We start from the raw sequence: 18,130 nt of genomic DNA, 5'->3' as shown, positions 1-18,130 counted from the left end.
ACAAGGATGAAAACCAGCAAATCATCGAATGGTTTAAAGCTATTGATGCTCTCAACGGAAACCTCACCCTGGCTTCCTCAGTCAAATCACTGGAAATCACCCTGGATCACAAACTTTCCATGAACAATCACATCAAGAACTCCGCCAAGAACGCTTTCCTCAATCTGAAACTCCTCAACAAAATCAAACCCCACATCCCCCCTACCATCCTCAAACAAGCCAACCAATCCCTGGTGTTGTCCAGATTGGACTATGGCAATGCAATCCTCTCCGGCTCAGCTCGCTCTCATCTAGCTCCTCTCAAAACCACCCTCAATGCAGCAGCCAGAATGGTCTCCGGAATCAAAAAATTTGACCACATATCTCCCGCACTCAGAGATCTAAAATGGCTCACAGTGGATATGTGAGCCAGCTTCAGAATGGCCTGCCTCACACACAAAGCTCTACACACTGGGAAACCAGAATACCTTGCCTCGAAACTCAAGAAAGCCGGTCAATCAAGAAACCTCAGGAGTTCCAACTCCCTCTTACTCATCCCCCTGAAAACACGGAAACAAAACACTGCAGCCCGCTCTTTTGCAGGAAACGCTCCAAAAATATGGAACGCCATACCAGTCGACATCAGAACCACCCCCTCGTTTCCAAAATTCAAATGCCTTCTAAAAACCCTCTACCTCAACCACGCCTTTCCAAACTCAATCACGTGACACTCTCGCCCCCTCCTGGCAGCCACCCGACATCGCGCTCTCACCGAGCAGCCATCAGACTTCGCGCAACCACTACCTACCCCGTTCCCTCTCCCCGAATCTCTCAACCACTGGGCCGCCTACGCGAAGAGACAATTACAGCACAAGACTTGCCTCCTCGAGGCTTCGAGACTATCTCTTTGACCCAGGGGCTTAACACACGCCCCCGCATCCCCCGCGGTGGGGGGGGGCCTCCGAGCTGCAGGGGGCCCCATCAGCACATTACTCAGGCCTGACAGCTGGCCGGGCCCCAGGCGCCAGAAAAATAATAACTCCTGTGCTTGACAGCCAGGAGGAGGAGCATATCTCCAACTGTTTCTAAGGCGCGAATGGATCAGGAAGGACCCTGTGAATACCCCAATTCCAATTTAGAATTCCCATGTCCTTACTCCTTCCCTCAAGAGGACATTTTGCGACCTGACCAGGCCACTGCAGTCTCCTGTCGCAGCTGTGGGTCTCAGCCTTAGGTCTGCAGACTGGTACGGGCCACTGTCTGAGGTTAGTTTGTGCGTAAATAAAGAGTGATGTGATTAACCTTAGTAAAACCTTTTTTTCCAGCAATTAAAATGTGCTCGGGCCCCCGCGGTCCTATTTAGGCAACTTTGGGCATTATTCTGAATGCGTCTGGAATTGAAGGAGAATCAGAAGTTGCTCATGCCAAACCTATACATTCTGTTTTAATGTTGACACTCCAGTGTGTGTATGTGTGAGCAATGTGAGCTACTTTCACTTTAGCTGATCTGGGGATGTGACCTGCGTCTTGCTGCAATTCATATGTAGTTAAATCCATGCTTGTGCTTATAATCAGCAGATGCCCGCTCAGTGAGGGCTTCTGCTGTTCTTGGCTTGTCCATTTCAGGATACAGAACACACTCTGCTCTCTCAGTGTGCTTCAGTGCACAGGCCGGATCATGAGGCAGCCTTCACTTCTGTTGTCCCACAGGCTAGCTTCTGATTGCATGCACTGCAGCCCTTTGGAATCACTTCTCCTTGTGTTCACCATCTCCTCTTTTGCTAACTCAAGTTTTCATGTTTTAAAAGGCAACATTCTGTCCATGCCCTAATTAACGTTTCTGAATTCATTCAATGCTCAATGAAACCAAGCTGAAAATTGTAAGTGACATGTTTTTGTTATGGAGAAAAGCGTGACCTTTAATTGCAGGTCACTTTTATAAAAGCTATAGTTAAAAGACCACACCAATTACATTCTTCATTTCTTCGAGACCACCTTTATTGCAAAAGTCGATCTCTAGAGGCAATATGAGTGTACTGTGGTAGTGTGATAGATTCTGAGTAACAAAATACCTCTCTGTGGGGTTTATTGCAGTGAAATAGAAATTTTACATTATATCCAGGGCCACTGGAATTATGCGATTGTGCATCTGCAGCGATTTTAGCATAATTATTGATTTGCCGCATTTGTCACATAATTTATAATCTGCCCACATAATCTGCAGATTTTAACAAAAACATTTTTATTTCTAGCTGAAACGGTTAAAAAGTGCTAAAATGCAGCATCCTGCGTTGCTGTGCAGTGGAAGGCCCTTTGCAAAACTGATTATAACTGAATATTGCTATATTTGGGTGTTAAACTGGTACTAATGAGATGCAATCAAAGACCATACAGTGTTTCCAAGTTTAAAAATGATGAAAAAAATGAACTAATGCTATTACAAAATGTGCCACATTGGCCCTCTCCTGTCGCATAATTCCAGTGGCCCTGATTATATCCCTAGTCACTTTTTCATAGCGTCTCATAATAAATGGATTAGGCCTATTGCTTACAGTAAAACTGATTTGAATCATTTTAGAGAGCTAGCAGGTAAGCTAAAGTCTTTTGAAAAAATGACAGCCTATGTGCCTCAGCCTCTCACTTTCCTGAGTGCCCTTCTATTTGTGGTGCTTTGCAGCAGTTTTAAGATCCTCTTAGAGTTTCTTGTTGCTCAAAAGGATGTTATTTCTGATATTTATATGTTTCCCACGTCTTCATTGCTTGATTTTGCTCGCGAGAAAGTGTCACTCATAGATTTTGAATGTCACTCATTATTACACTAATATTATGAAAATGTCACAATTAAGCAAGCTGAAACCTTGGCAGCTACGCACTTACACACAAGGAAACTGTGAATGAATCCCTTTATGAGTGCGAAAATTACTTGAATAGGAAACATATTTTTAGACTTGTAAAAAAGCTATTTACATTAAATGTATGCAAAAAGGGTTGGGGAATCAAACCCTGTATCGCTGTACAGAGCATTTTTCCAGATATTGCTTCTCAATCACATTAGATAGACTTCCCTGTGTTTTGTACTGCTAACGTGATGTTTTGTCATATGTTGTAGTAGAATGTATTTTTACCTTTTTGGAAATTTTTTGAAATGGGGGTGCAAGTTGAGGCTCTTCTGAATCTTGATAACATGTTTTTTATTTGGTTCATCTTTAGCCGTGTGACCTTCATAAGAAATGGAGTGGTATGAGCAAATTCAGAGCTCCTAGTGGTATTCAGAATGATTTGGATAAATTTTTTTGGGCAAGCCATGTAAAGACTGTTTTCACGATTTATCATTTGCCAAATGATTACCCACAGAAGTTTGGCTTCCGCTATCTTTATTCTAAAGCTTTCAGTTTCCAGTTGAGATGGTTTGTGGTTGTGTTGGGTATACTGTTGTATTATGCTTCTTCATGTTTGGCTTCTTTTTAGTAAGGTCTTTGAGACTTCCCATGGCGTTAACGGGACCACAATTGGTGCTGCTGTGTAAGGTTATGTGGGACTACACTTTTGTAAGTTTTGTAAGGGTGGTCTGGTAACAATGTTAGTCACCACTGAGGTTATACCAATCGGCACCCATTAAATGTTTGCGGATCAAAAGATCACCATTAAGAGTGCCTGATTCTTTTGTTGGGTCTCTTACTATTTAGAGAGCGAGCTGTGCATTGTCAGTACACGTGTGGAACACAATATTGTGATTTAAAAGTAGATTCAATTGAGGCTCTGTGTGTATTTTAAATTATATTTTTGGGGGGGCTGATCCCTTGGGTGGTTTAGTTGTTATTGTCTTGGTTGTGCTGAACCTATGAACATGTATTCATTTCAGACATCCAGTGAAGGGGAGAACTAAAGGAAAACGTTTGTATTTTGCCAACAGGCACAAACCAAACTTCTCTTATTCTGACAAAGGTCAAGCCAGACATATTTAGGCAAACTGTTGATTCCGATAAATGGAGTAACCTATTTCCAGACATTCGTACTTGACACACATAGACTGACCAGGCAGAAAGGAAACACTATCTAAGGTGTAAGGACTACCATGACTTATTGCTGGTCAGATTCACAATATCTAGTGCTCCAAGTCCTGACAAATTCCTTTTACCCTTTTTGGTTGGAGACAATGCAGAAACCTATCAACATATATATGTGGGGGGCCCGAGCTCTAGTCGGCTCTGTGTACGGGCAGCAGATCCCTGGCTTGAGAGCTCCTAACTGGGTCTGGACCGTGGGGGGCTCCCTCTATATATTCTGCAGGGGGGCCCCCTCAAGTTTCGTTACGCCACTGCTTTGACCCCTCTACCTCATGACTTTGTCTCGGATCTGTCGACCTCTCTACCTCATCGACACACCTTTGTCACTCAGCAGAACTGTAATTTTTGAACTCTTCTATATTTGCCATCCTTGACATTGTTCTGTATTTTGCCTCCTCTTCAGCATGTTGTAAAGCACTCCGATACCCTCGGGTCTAGAAAAACGATAAATAAATAAAATAAATAAATAAATAGAGCTTTAAACTGAATGTGGTCAGGAATCATGAGCTAGTGTAGCTCATGAAGAAGACTGGAAATCGAGGACGCTCTTGGAAGCCGGTAGAGTAACCTTGCAGCTGCGTTATGCACTAGTTGCAGCCGATGGGTTGTGACTTCATCAGCTTCCAAATACAGCACATTGTCGTACTCCAGAATGGATATGATTAATCAATACACAAGAGAGGGAAAGCCTCACCACTGATAAACTCCTAATGTTTTAAAAGGTCAAACTAACTGGTCTCAATATATATATCAAAGTGGAAAGGAATCTGCACCCAGGTGATACGGTGCGACCCATTGCATCACATGAATATATTAGCAGGATCCTCACCCACTAGTACCACCAGTGGCATGCTTCATTATTGGATCCTCACCCACTGCACCTACTGTAAGTGGGTGGGCTTAACACGGTTTGCAAGCGGAGCTCTTACTAAAACCTAAGCGCTTGTTAAAAAAGCCTTCATAATCCTAATTTTTGTTTATTAATAAGGTCCTTCAGCTGGGATAAAAACAGTGTGATGGTCAATGAATGCAATGATCCCTAACATGTATAGCTCTGTAAGGTCGACATGTTTCAGCCTGTTACAAGTGCCACTCAGGGTCAGCAGGCTTTCTTCAGGATCAACTCCATCCGTAGATTTTCTATACATTGCTTTAAGTACCAACTCCTAATGCTGGTTTACACAGTATGTTAAACATAAAGTATGCAGTCATACAGACCATATAAGACCTTTTCCCTCTATTGATATATGACGCCTACAAATTCAGGCTCCATGAGGAAGTGGGGATTGGGCGATCCCTGTCGTCACACTTACACCAAGGGACATCTTCCTTCCTTGCACCTATTCAGCTCCCACACTCCTTCGACGACACCACCAGTGTATGAACTTTGACTTTCATGAGGGGAAGAGTGGCTGGCACTGATCTGAACAGAGAATGGATAGATAGATTGTAAGCTGGTGAAATATGATGTTATTGATGAGTGCTGAATGTTTGGAGAGCATTGTTGAACACCTCTGGCCAGAATATGAAGGGCAGGAGTGTGAAAGCGAACATTGGGGAGTCGCTCACTGTCAAGAAACAGATGTTACGCGTGAAGTCAAGAGGTGGTAATGGGTTAACTAGGGCAGGGACAGTACCTGTACCTGTGCATTACAAAATATTATTATTGGGAAAAGTTAGCAGATTCTAGATAATGTTTATTGTATTCATTGTGCTGGTGTAGCACCTGTTTCTGCGCTCCTTTAACGTAATTTGTATTATCGCATTATGTTCTGTGCTTTGTTAATGTCATTTGTTATTGCAATATTTTAATTATATTTTGTACTGTTTAAGGGAGGATATGCGTGAAAGGATTTCATCATAATGTTTGCATTCTGTGTTCTGGGAAGTGAAGCAGATTTGTAAGCTCTAGGATGCCAGGAACTGCAGTTGCTGCAACGGATGGAGCATTGGAGGTTGAATAAAGATGTATCACCTACTCTCAGCTGTCTTCTTTATAAACACTCAACCAGTCATCAAACAAAGGAGCATTTTGGAAATCCAAAACCCCACCCAACATAATAGAATATTCTGAAATGCAAGTCAAAATCCCGTGAAGGAATATAAACCTCACTTAGACTTCATAAAGCAAAGGGAAACTCTAGAATCGAGGTACATTCTAGAATCCAAACCCCAACCAGACATCAAGCAAACAGATATTCTGGAATCCAAAACCCAGTCAAATGTCAAACAATGAGACATTCTGGAATCCAAACCCCTTCCAGACACCAAATGCATTTGCAATGCAATAGGTCTCGCATATAGAGGGTTTCACCTATTGGCATTGTAACTGACAATGCCTTTTATTTATGAGTTTTTTTTAAAAATAGATAAATAAAAGGCATTGTCATTTACAATGCCAATAGCTTAAACTCTTGTGAATGCGAGACCTATTGCATTGCAAATGTGTTCGGCGACTTGCTATAAAGAATTTGTTTTAAAGCGTTAGGAGAGATAGGAGAGAGCTTGTTCTGCCAGGACAAACCTATTTGAGAAAATAGTGCTTGGAGGCTGTATTTAAAGCCTACCAAGTAACAAAAATCATAACAAGGGGTGTCCTCTTGGGATGTTACAAAATAAGACAAGGAGGTACTAAGGAGGGACTACTAAGCCTATTGACCAATCAAATGCCACAGTTTACAGTGGACAATGACACAATCCAATGAAAAATATGATCGAGAGTGGTCGGAGCTTGAAGTCCATACCTGAATACAGCATGCCTCGCAGCGCATCCGCTGCCCAGGCTCAACCTAAAAATGAGCATCCTGGAATCCAAAAACCAACCCAACATGATAAAACAATAGAATATTCTTCAGTGCAAAAGACAAACAGACTCCATAAAACAAAGCCACATTAACCAATCCAAAACCCAACCAGACATCTAAAACAAGAGGGCTGTCGGGAATCAAAAACACAAGCAGACACCACACAAATAGGAATTCTGTAATCCAAAACCAAATCAAGCATCAAACAAAAGGATATTCTGTAATCCAGAACCCAAACAAATGTCAATCAATGTATGGACCATTCCGGAATCCACAGCTGAAGCAGACATAAAAAAAAAGTCACCTTAAGGATTTCAATACCCAACCCAACATCATCAAAGTTGTGGGCATTCTAGAATCCCAGACTAACCTAATATTCTCAAGCCAGTGAATTATTGATTATTTAATTATTATCTGACTGGCTCAAGGTGTTCTGAACACAATATACCCTGTTCTGTGTATGTGGTGGACTTTCAATGGGTTCACCAGCAATAACAAAAATACACATTTTTTGACTTCTTAAACTGAAAATGAAACTGAAACTGAAAATGTTTATTTGTGGTGTATATTTTTCCATCTCTATCTGAGAGTATGTTAATATATAAGCCACACTGTAAGCAAGGTAACAAACAAAATTAATCAGAACTTATGCTGTGGCAGCTTATTTTATATAGCAAAGTTACCCAAGTAAAGTATTATTTTCAGTTGCATAAAAAATTCTCATTAGCCATGGATGGGCTCTATGAACTACATACTCTAACAGTTTTACTCAAATCCATATGAACATTTCTAACTAATTAGCTGAATTTGCACAAATTCTAGCTGATGAGGTCAGCATTTTTATTAATAAATTCAAAGATGGCCATCATTTTGCGTGAGATACATTCTCTTTAACTATTACATGCCTCTTCTTGAGGCCATTCTTAAAAACCACTGGGCTTCGCACATTAACAATAAATGAGCAAAGACACAATGCCAGTGTCTCAAGAGCAACATAAATGTGAAGCTTGCTCCCTCGCTCCAGAGAGCGAGACGAGAGAGTAGAAAAAGAGGGAACTTGTGAAAGCGTCAAAATGATACACCTTCCCAGGGGACGTGCAACAAGGAGAAATATCTTTATTTCTCCTCATTGTTTCCTCTTATTCATTGTGCAGTACACTAAGAAAAAGGGAAATGCCTCTGGGAATAGTTTTTGTGTAGGAAGGCGCCAATCCTACAGGAAAAAAATCCTGCCCAGAGTGCAGGCACCTTCAGAATGTTGGGTGCTCCTGTGTGACTGCCCCCGCACAATGGACCACACTAAAGTCTCAATATTTGTGAGTTCTTTTTTTTTTTTTGTAAAACACTTTATTGAAGCAAGTAAAGCAATCCACATTGTCATCAAGCTTATACACACCATGTACAGAGGAAAAGCAAGTGGCATCGACAACAGAACAAAGTGTACATGGAATCGTCCATTATGATCGCATAACAGGATAGCATGTATACAGCAGTGTAAATTTTTTCTGATAAGGCAACAGAAAGGACGATATAACAACACAAATTGCACGTAAATGAGAAAAAAAGAAAAAGGGGAAAAGAAACAGAACACATTTTGATCGTCTTGCGAGAACAACACTTCAATTCAATCAGCTTGACAATGCACAATACTATTGGCAACAACCACCTTAGAGCAAAAAACATACGATGTCCGGCACCACCCTTCAAGGGTACAAGCAACCATCAAGAGCCAACATACGCGGCTGAAGACAGAACAGTCCACTAGCCGGAACCAGCACAGCACCACAGCCTGCCGCACCAGGGAAAAAAGGCTCCAGTGCCAGGAAGGATGAGGAACCCCCGGCCCACAAGGACCCGACCACCACCCACAAGGAAAATGAGTGTGCCACAACGAGGTCAACACCAAAGCGGGGTCAAAGAAGGAGGGTTCACGTTCTAACCCACCCCGGTCGGAGTGTTGGGATGTAGGGATTGAGAGGGTGCCACCTCCGCCCTCCCAGCTAGATAATGGCGATATGGACCCCAGATATCCAAGGGGCGGGAGGATGTCGGAAGCTGTTCCGAATACTCCACGCTGTTCACATTACAGAACGCCACGCTCCTGAGCCACGATACGACTGTAGGAGCGCGTCGCGAGCACCACAGCAGCGCCACCTCTCTTTTGGCCAGCAGGAAGCAAATGGACGCCAACTTGCGAATTTTGCGAGGGAAATTGGACACACCCCAGCAGGGCAATCTCAGGCGTGACAGTCAGTGATAGATCCATTATTTCACCCAACGCTCTGTGTACCTCAACCCAGTAGGTGTACAAACTCGGGCAGGTCCAGGCAAGGTGTGTAAAGTCAGCCTGAGGGGCGTTGCATTCAGGGCAGGTATGGGGTCTGGTGGGGTCAATCCTATGAGAAAGCGCTGGAGTGTGGTACAGTCTCCGAAGAAATTTAAAATGTATAAGTTTGTGCTTGCTATTCATGGAGACCTCCCTGGTCATTAGACAACACGCCTCCCATTGGTCATCTGTGATCTGTGTGCCTATATCAAGTTCCCAAGCGGTGCGGACCGCTTCATCCGACGAGGGAAGTGAAAACAAGCACAGCTTGTAAAGTTTGGACACCATGTGGGCCCCCGATGTGGTCTGTATGATGTGTGTAAGGGCTGGGGTATCATCCGGCGGGAGAGGGAATGTACTGAAAGTAGCTCTCAACAGCGCCCGCATTCTTGTAAGTATAAATGTGTCCATAAATGTACGATCAGTGAAGCGGGGGTCTTCTGTGATTGTGAAAACGTGGCCATTGGGGAACAGATCGCCAATCGTGTGCAGCTGGAATTTCGACAACGATCTGCTTACCACCGTTTCGCCCGTTATAGGGAGCCAGTGGGCGTTAGACAGCGGGAGGGGGGAAGAGTATAGCGTGTCTATGCGAAGCAAGCGCCTGAGTTTGTCCCAAGCCCAAGTCGTTGTGGTGAGTGGGAGTATGTCCCGTGGTTCTCGGGGGAGGCCCCTGGGAAGAATCGGCGCGAGGCTCACCGGGAGCGCCGCGTCAGCCTCGGGCCGCAAATGCGGAATCCTGGCATCAGGATGATACCAAGAGTGAGCGTAGGAACACTGGGCGACCAGGTAGTAAAGGTAGAAATCTGGGACCCCCAAAGCCACCCCGCTCGTAAGGTAGAGTTAGTGTGCGCCAGGCTAGTCGTGGGCGTTTTCCCCCCCATACTTATCTCAGCAAGGCAGTACGCAATTGTGTAAAAAAAACCTTGGTAAGAGGGATCGGAATATTACTGAAAAGGTACAAAAACCGGGGGAGGACAACCATCTTAACAATGGCAATACGCCCAGCCATGGACAAACGGAGACGGAGCCACCTATCGGTGTTATCCTCCAGAAAGTCGAGGGCTCGTCCATAGTTCAGGCGGATAATGGACACGGTGTCAAGGTGTATATGTATCCCCAGATACTTAACAGACTCTTCGCACCACTCCAGTGGGAAGGAGCAGGGCCACTGCGCGGTGGCAGGGGTGAGGGGGAACAATTGTGACTTATGCCAATTAACCGTAAGGCCAGAGTACTCGCCAAAGCGTGCAATCTCAGATAGCAGGGGTTGCAGATTGGTCTCCGGAGTATGGACATATACGACCATGTCATCCGCATAGAGCGAAACTAAGAGAGGGCCCGTGCCGAACTGCAGCCCTCTGTGGAGATGTTTTTCCTGTAAGTGTCGCACCAAGGGGTCCATGGCCAAAATAAAGAGCAAGGGAGACAAGGGGCATCCCTGGCGGGTACCTCGGGAGAGAGTAAATCTGTCAGAAATGGTGCCGTTCAGGCGAATGCGAGCCGCGGGAGCAGTGTACAGCAGTTCCACTGTCGCGACAAACATCGCGGGCATGCCCATCCTGCGCATCACATCCAGAAAAAAGGGCCATTCTAGCGTGTCAAAAGCTTTTTCGATGTTTAGAAAAACCGCGGCAGCAGGGGTGGCTGGATCGATTCTGTGTAGAACCGAAAAAATCGTGCGAAGGTTCAGTGATGTTGACCTCTGAGGGACAAAGCCCGATTGTGCTGGTGATATAATGGTGTTAACCAGCAACGCTAACCGCATCGCCAGCGCTTTGGCCAAGATCTTATAGTCCAGGGTAAGGAGTGAAAGAGGGCGATATGAGCTGCAGATCGTGGGGTCGCGTCCTGGTTTGGGCAACAAAACTATGACCGCTTCGCGAAGCGTCGGGGGAAGAATACCAGTGTCCAGGACCTCGGCGTACACTTCCATAAGTATGGGCACCAGTTCTTCCTTATATTCCTGATAAAAATCGGCCGTGAAGCCATCAAGGCCAGGCGCTGAGGACCCCTTTAAGGAGTCGATCGCTTCCGCAATCAGTTCTGGAGTGATGGGATGAGCCAAAAAATCTTGCATGTATTTCTCCAGGTACACCATAGCGATCTCGTTAATTTACGGCCCCGGGTCGCGACATTCTGCTGTAAGGGCAGTTCTGTAAAGATGCCGATAGTAGGCCAAAAAGGTGTTGCAAATGGCGGGGGTAGTAAAATGGCGGTCGCCCTGCGCATCCGATATTTCAGTAGGAGGGCGCAATAGCTGAGCCAGCAATCTACCCGGGCGATCGCCCTCACCGTACTGGCGCGCCGTATGGTATATTCTCAAATACTTCAATTCCTTGTCTGCCGCGTCCCTAAATTCTAGGAGCAATTCGAGGCGATGCGCTTCGTGGCCCGGGGAAGGGTCAGCAAGGATTACAGTTTCAACAGCCAACAACTCCTTCTCTAGGCGGGACAGAGTAGCACGGATATCTCGCAGCGCCCCAACATGCTTGGTGATGCATACCCCTCTTATAGTAGCCTTGAACCCCTCCCACAGTGTGGCCCAGGTGGTCACTGATCCAGTATTGAGTTCGAAGTAGTCTTCAATTGCAGCACGCACCCCCTCCGCAAAGTCTGGGTCTGTTAATGCCCTCCCAGGAAACCTCCACTGCCGTTCGTAGCCGCCCAGTCGAGGGACTGCGAGGGACAGGACTACTGGGGAATGGTCTGAAAGAGTGCGGGGAAGAGTGGAATGATCTGCGACCCAGCCCGCCAAACCCGGAGAAAGTAGCCAGTAATCTATTCTGGTGCTGGTGTTGTGGTAGCTGGAATTATGCGTCAAAGCAGGAGAGGTAGAGTGTAACTTGGCCTCTATGTCCAGAAGGGAGAAATGGGAGCATATGGACGCCACCGCAGCGCGGGAGAGTGGTTTGCGATCTGGGGAAGGGGACGTGCTATCCCTACTGGCGTCCATCAGCATGTTGAAATCGCCCCCTATCGCCAGCATGTCTATGTCAGAGTGTAAAAGTGAGAGGTACAGGTCTTCGAAACAGGCCGGGGAGTCAATATTCGGACCGTAGACCACCACAAAAGCAATTTTATGGCCATATAACAGCCCAGAGAGCAGAGCATACCTGCCCGCGCCATCAATTTTACAAGACAAATGGAATCCGCTTATGTATTAGAATTGCCACCCCACGCGCATATCTACTGTAGCATGAAAACACCCGGTGAGAACCCCAGCTCCTGGCAAAGGAGGCCGTGTCCGCCTGAACCATGTGAGTTTCCTGTATAAAAAGGACATCGGTCTTATGTCTCTCAGCGTATTGCAGAACCTGTTTCCGTTTACGGGTAGAATTCAGTCCACGAACATTCCATGTCATCAGTGTTAAACTCGATGGACCAACCTGCAAACCTATCCGGGCCATAGCGTCAGATCAAGAGGTGTGAGCAATAAGCGGTCATTCAACAAGCCAACAGCATGTGCCTCGCAAGCAAACGTCAATGGAAAAAAAAAGGGACCCAAAAAAAAACACCCACTTCCCCTCCCCCACCCACCACCCAGCCTCCCCGCACCCCAAGAGAGGCAGAACCCAACTAGTTTCTGAGCAACAGTGCAGAACAACAATGAACAGTGATATAGAGCATCTGGATATTCCTGCAAATTGAAGCGTGACACGCCCCAGAAAAAAGAGCAAAACACATAGGCATATGCCATGGGGGGAAGCAACGCCATCCCCCAAGCGGGCAACCCAACAGCACAAAATCGGAGATAATAGCAAGCATGAAAATCCGGATGTAACGATACACCCCATCCAACAAACATGTAACCATAGTCAGAGTGTCACAGGCAATCATCCCCGGCCAGAGTCAGCAAATAAGTTGGCGCTAGCTTGTGTGTCCGGCAGTTGTGGAGATGTAGGCCTGGAGCCAGAGGCCGAACCAGGACCCTGTTTGTATGAGCGGCACAAGTCCTGAGCCATAGCCGGGGAATCAAAAATGCGGAATCTGCCATTAATGTCCACTTTTAAACGGGCAGGGTATAGCATGCTGTATTTTAGGCCGAGATTGCGGAGCGCCGCCTTGACACTGGTGTACTTCCGTCGCGCTTCCTGCACCATCAAAGTGTAGTCAGGGAAAAGGGAAGGTTTACTCCCCTTCCACTGCACTTCACCCATCTCCCGTGCAGCCCGGAGGGCAGCATCGCGGTCTCGAAAGTTCATGATCCTGGAGATGATGGGCCGAGGCGGCAGTCCCGGGTTGGGCTTAGGCCCCAAGGTTCTATGAGCCCTTTCCACCACGAAGCTGGCCGGGAAAGTGTCCTTGCCGAACAGTTCAATGAGGAGCTTCTCCACAAAGGTGTCGAACCGGCCCGTGGCAGTTGTCTCCGCTACGCCAAGGATCCAAATATTATTACGCCGGCTCCGCGCTTCTAAATCTTCATTCTTAATGGCCACGTCCTTAAGAATCTTCTCGACCCGTTCCAGCCTTTTCAGAGCCTTGGAGGACCCGTCTTCCAGATCAGATATCCTGGACTCCGCTAAGTCCAGGCGCCGGTCATGAGCCTGCACCGTGGAGCCAATGTCAGACAGTTTTTTCTCCAGACTGTCAAAGCGAGTGTCCAGCGCCTTAAAGCCGGCACGCATATCCCCCATCAAGGCGGCCATCATGGATGTTGCGTCGCCATTATCATGTGCCCCCTGTGCACCAGGAGCCGCACCCGGAGGGGGATCAGCGGCAGGCAGTGGTGGTTTATCAAAGTTAAGCGTCCTCTGGGCCGGGTCTTTTTTCCCCCATCGCTGCAGGTGTGAGGCGGGGCTGCAGACGCAGCGACAGTGGCGGAGAGCAGGGATCAATGGTAGGGCAGGCGGCCGGTGATGACCCTCACCAGGGCAAGTGCAGTAGAGAAAGTGCGACAGGCAGATGATATGGCCTCAGACCAGGAGAGCCAGTTCAATAAAACTTGGTCCAGACACAGTTAGCTCAACGGAGCGCCTTTGGGTCGTCTCCGCGTGCTGGACGTCGCCACCTCAATCGTGGGTGTGCACTGAGGAAGTGCGATGTAGCTCCACACGGCAGCGCAGTTGCGTGTATCACAGAGGCACGGCGGGGCCGCTTAGTAGCGCCAGATAATGCTCCCAGCCCCCCCAGCAGCCGCGCAACCCACCCCCCCCCACCCCTAGCAGGGCCCCGTAGGCACCACCCCAGATCCGCGTGAGCCCGTACTCCAGGCCCCGGCTTCCCCACACGTCAGGGCCAGAGGCCCCAACCGCAGACGGGGGCCGGGGAACCCGGGAAACGGGGATCGCGCAGCAGCAGCAGCGCCCCCGATAGCCCAGCAGGGAGTGCAGCAGAGGGGGATGGGGCCGCGGCCGACAAGGCAGAGCAGGACTCCCCCGGCGCTCCAGCGCAGAGGGAAGATGGTGCCGACGCCCGGAGGCCTCAGATCCCCTCCGCCGTGGTCTCTGCGTCCGGCCGCTCCCGCGGCTCGGAAATAGCTTGTCGGCGACCCGCAGTCATCCGGAGGCAAGTACTGGCCCGTGGTGTGGTCAGGAGCGCCAGTTCACATCTCCGTGTGCCGTCTTCGGGCGCCCGCTCGGAGGAGCTTCACTGCGGAGCAGCCATTCCGCTCGCCTCCGTGGCCACGCCCCCTTGTGAGTTCTTTTTAATATAGAATTGCCTTTCAACCATCAAATGATCAATAACAAAGAAGAGGTTTTAACATCAATTACTGCAGACCCACCACAGAATTTCTCTTGTCAATGCAGAGACCACGTCACGCATTTACTACTGTAATGATCAAGAAGAGGCTTGGTGTCATAACCCACTGAATTACCCATAAGGCTCTCTGCAACCTCACCCCAGAATACCTGCATAAACCAACCTCCCATATAACCTGACCGGACGCCTTTGCTGGGGTTCTCAGAACTGTGTCTCATTACTCCTATCAAGTGTGGGCGAAGGGCATTGCACTTTCTAGGGTCAACCCTCTGGAACTCATTCATGTTGACCTTTGACCTGGAGATTGACTTCAGAAAGAACCCCAAATGTCCAATGATCTACCTCTTCAGCCAAGCATACAGACCTCCCTCAGTTTACGCTCTTGTCCAGTCTGTTTGTTGAACACCTACGTGACATGAAGTATTTGTCTAGTTGTATTGAAGCTTTAAGCGGAATAAAATAAATTAATGAAAATAAAGTAGGATTAAGATCTGGATGAGTGTGGGAGTAGGTATGGGTCACGAAAAGAGACGTAGGCTCAGGTTTTCTCTGATTTTGCATCAGGGTTGGTCACCTTTTTGGCGCAGCCCCCATGCAAAATCTATTTTGGGATTTATAAACCTATGCAACGCCCAATTTGGCTTTGCAAAAAAATAAGTATCGTAAGGCAGTGCATAGTGCTGCCTTGCATTACCTTCAGGGCCGGCTTTATCGCTGGTGGTGAGAATTTATGTTGGCGCCCCCCAATGACCATGTCCACCAAGTATTCCCTCACCACCACCCTTTAAGAGTGCCCAGACCTCCAGAACCACTCTTTCTCAGATGCATTTAATTAGTTATATAGCACCACTCATATCAGTGTAGGGTGCCAGAGCACTTTGCATCACACACACATTACATGGAGACAATTAATCAGTGTATAGGAAATGTTACATAAGACAGGAGTACAAGGTGTAAGACTGACATGTCATCCATACTGGTAAGCAGTATAATTGAAGATTGAAGATTGCTTGGTCTGGAGAAGCACAAACTCAGAATTGAAAATGGAATACCATAGTTGGGGGTTTTCTTTAATAAAAAGAATCGATTTCTACCCAAATTAACCTTTTTTGCAACTTTAAACTATGCTCTAATCTATACTTTGCAGTGTGCATGCAATTCTTTGATGAAAGTTCATAGCTCACTGTTCAATATTAAGATTTTAAATTACAAATTGCAAGTAACAAAAAGATGTTTATTTTAAAATCAGTAACCCACTGACTTATTCACATTCTAAGCACCACGTAATTTGCATGGTACACGTTCTTTGCAACAGGCATATTCACCCTCTGAACTACTTTATAGTGAGTCAAAACTTCAACTAGACAAAACCCAGATCTCTCTCAAGGAAGAACATTAATCACAGAAGATGCTGACTTTTCTTACCTGGAAATTGCTGGAGGAAAGTAACACAGCATCCTCTAAAACCATAATAAACATGCAAACACGGAGCCCCCTGGAAGTCAGCACAAGGTGCGCTGGCACCGGTTACACCGCCCTAGAGCTGGCCCCGATTACCTTGCATCAGGTAGGTGTTACATGTGCCCATGCATCCCCTTACGTATGATGATGGAAACCCATGTTTACTTAGTAAGGTCAGTAAACATAGGTGTGCACCAAAATGATGTGCCTACCTGAGGCTGGCGTAACAAGGAGAAATATCTTTATAACGTCCGGGTATTTCCTCTTTCCACGTGTGCTGCATTCTCATGAAAAGCAGAAAATGTCTCCAAGGATTGTTTCTTGGGCAGGAAGGTATGTCTTCCTACACAAAACCGATTCTGAATCCAACGCCGGCACCAGTGAGACATGATGCAAGGGTGCTTGCATTCGGGCTAGGTAGCTACAAGAGAGCAGAACTGCACCATATCTTTGTAATTATGGTGTAGTTCTGTTTTCTCCCTTTCACACATTTTCACACAATTATGCCCTAGTTCTGTTTTCTCCCTTTCACACAACACTGCGCAGCCCTTTCCCTTGCTATGCTGAGTTGTGTGAAAGTTTATTAGAACATTGGAATGTTGAGCTCTCCATTGAAGACAATAAAGTGCTCCAGGCTTCTGATGGCCGATAAAAGCCCGGAGCATCAGCATTCCAGCTGCTGCTGTGAACAAAGGCCTCACAGAGCCCGAGAAGATTTCAACCCCCTCGGGCTCCGAGAGGCCTTTGTTTTTACAAAATAGAACTTCTGCCCTCTAGGGGTGGAATGTTCTAATAGCCTTCTAACCCTCCGTAGCGGGCTATACCAGCCATTAAATGCCCGTGCCCTTGTTAAAGGCCTTAGCCTTTGGCTCGGGCCTTTAATGCTGGAGTGCGTCGGTAATTGCCGGTGTAGCCCACGGGCTAAATATGCCCTTTAGTGTTTAAGTGTTCAGCAAGTACATATATATGTAAAGGATTGGCTCTGTCTATATTTCAGTGAATCTGAGAAAATAATCTAATCCTATTCATCACAATTTGTCCAAAAGAATCTCCCTCAACAAAAATGACTTGGCTGTAGGCGGCTTATGTCTCCAGCTCTATGGCGCTCATGTCTCCTCTGCTCCTCAGTGCTCAGCGAGGCTTCCTGCCAGATTGAACAGGGCTGTGCTTACTTCCTGTCGCTCCTCCTGCAGTTGTTCATTTCATGCTCGTCAGGTGGTCCATCATCTCAGACCAGGCCCACTACTGGCCTGGCCAACAGCGCGTCTCATGTCTTTCTTGGAAAGGAGAGGAACTCCTGCTGGACGCTCCTCAGGAAAGGTCAAGTTGAGCTGGGTCCAACGACAGCGAGGGAGGAGAATTCACACAGTGGAGGAAGTTTCCCGCCAAAAAGAACGTTGATGAATGTCATTCCTGTATTCTGAGAAAAATATAATGTCTTCCAAATTTGGGTGTGCACACTCACAATGCCATAATCTTGGGAGTATTATAATCATCATACCAGAGGGATTGCATTTTCTGTTTTTCTTTCTCACATGTTAATTCAAAAAAGGCAAAAGCAAATGGCCTTGTGTAGGTCTATGAAACTGGGGGCCTTGGCCTAAGCAATTTAATTAAACAGCAAAACAATATTCAAAAATACGGAAAGAAGCATTCATCAAACAAATAAACAAATGAGTAACCCGTTTACCGTGGCAGAATGTCCGCCGCGGTGCGGGCGTTCTAATGGGTGGGCAGAGCTGCTTCGGTCAACGGTCGTGCGCAGCACCCCGAAGGTAGTGCTCGGAACG

Source organism: Lissotriton vulgaris, unplaced genomic scaffold (assembly GCF_964263255.1).
Source record: "Lissotriton vulgaris unplaced genomic scaffold, aLisVul1.2 SCAFFOLD_1449, whole genome shotgun sequence".
In the NCBI taxonomy this organism is placed as follows: domain Eukaryota; kingdom Metazoa; phylum Chordata; class Amphibia; order Caudata; family Salamandridae; genus Lissotriton; species Lissotriton vulgaris.
Note: the sequence above shows the minus strand (reverse complement) of the source record.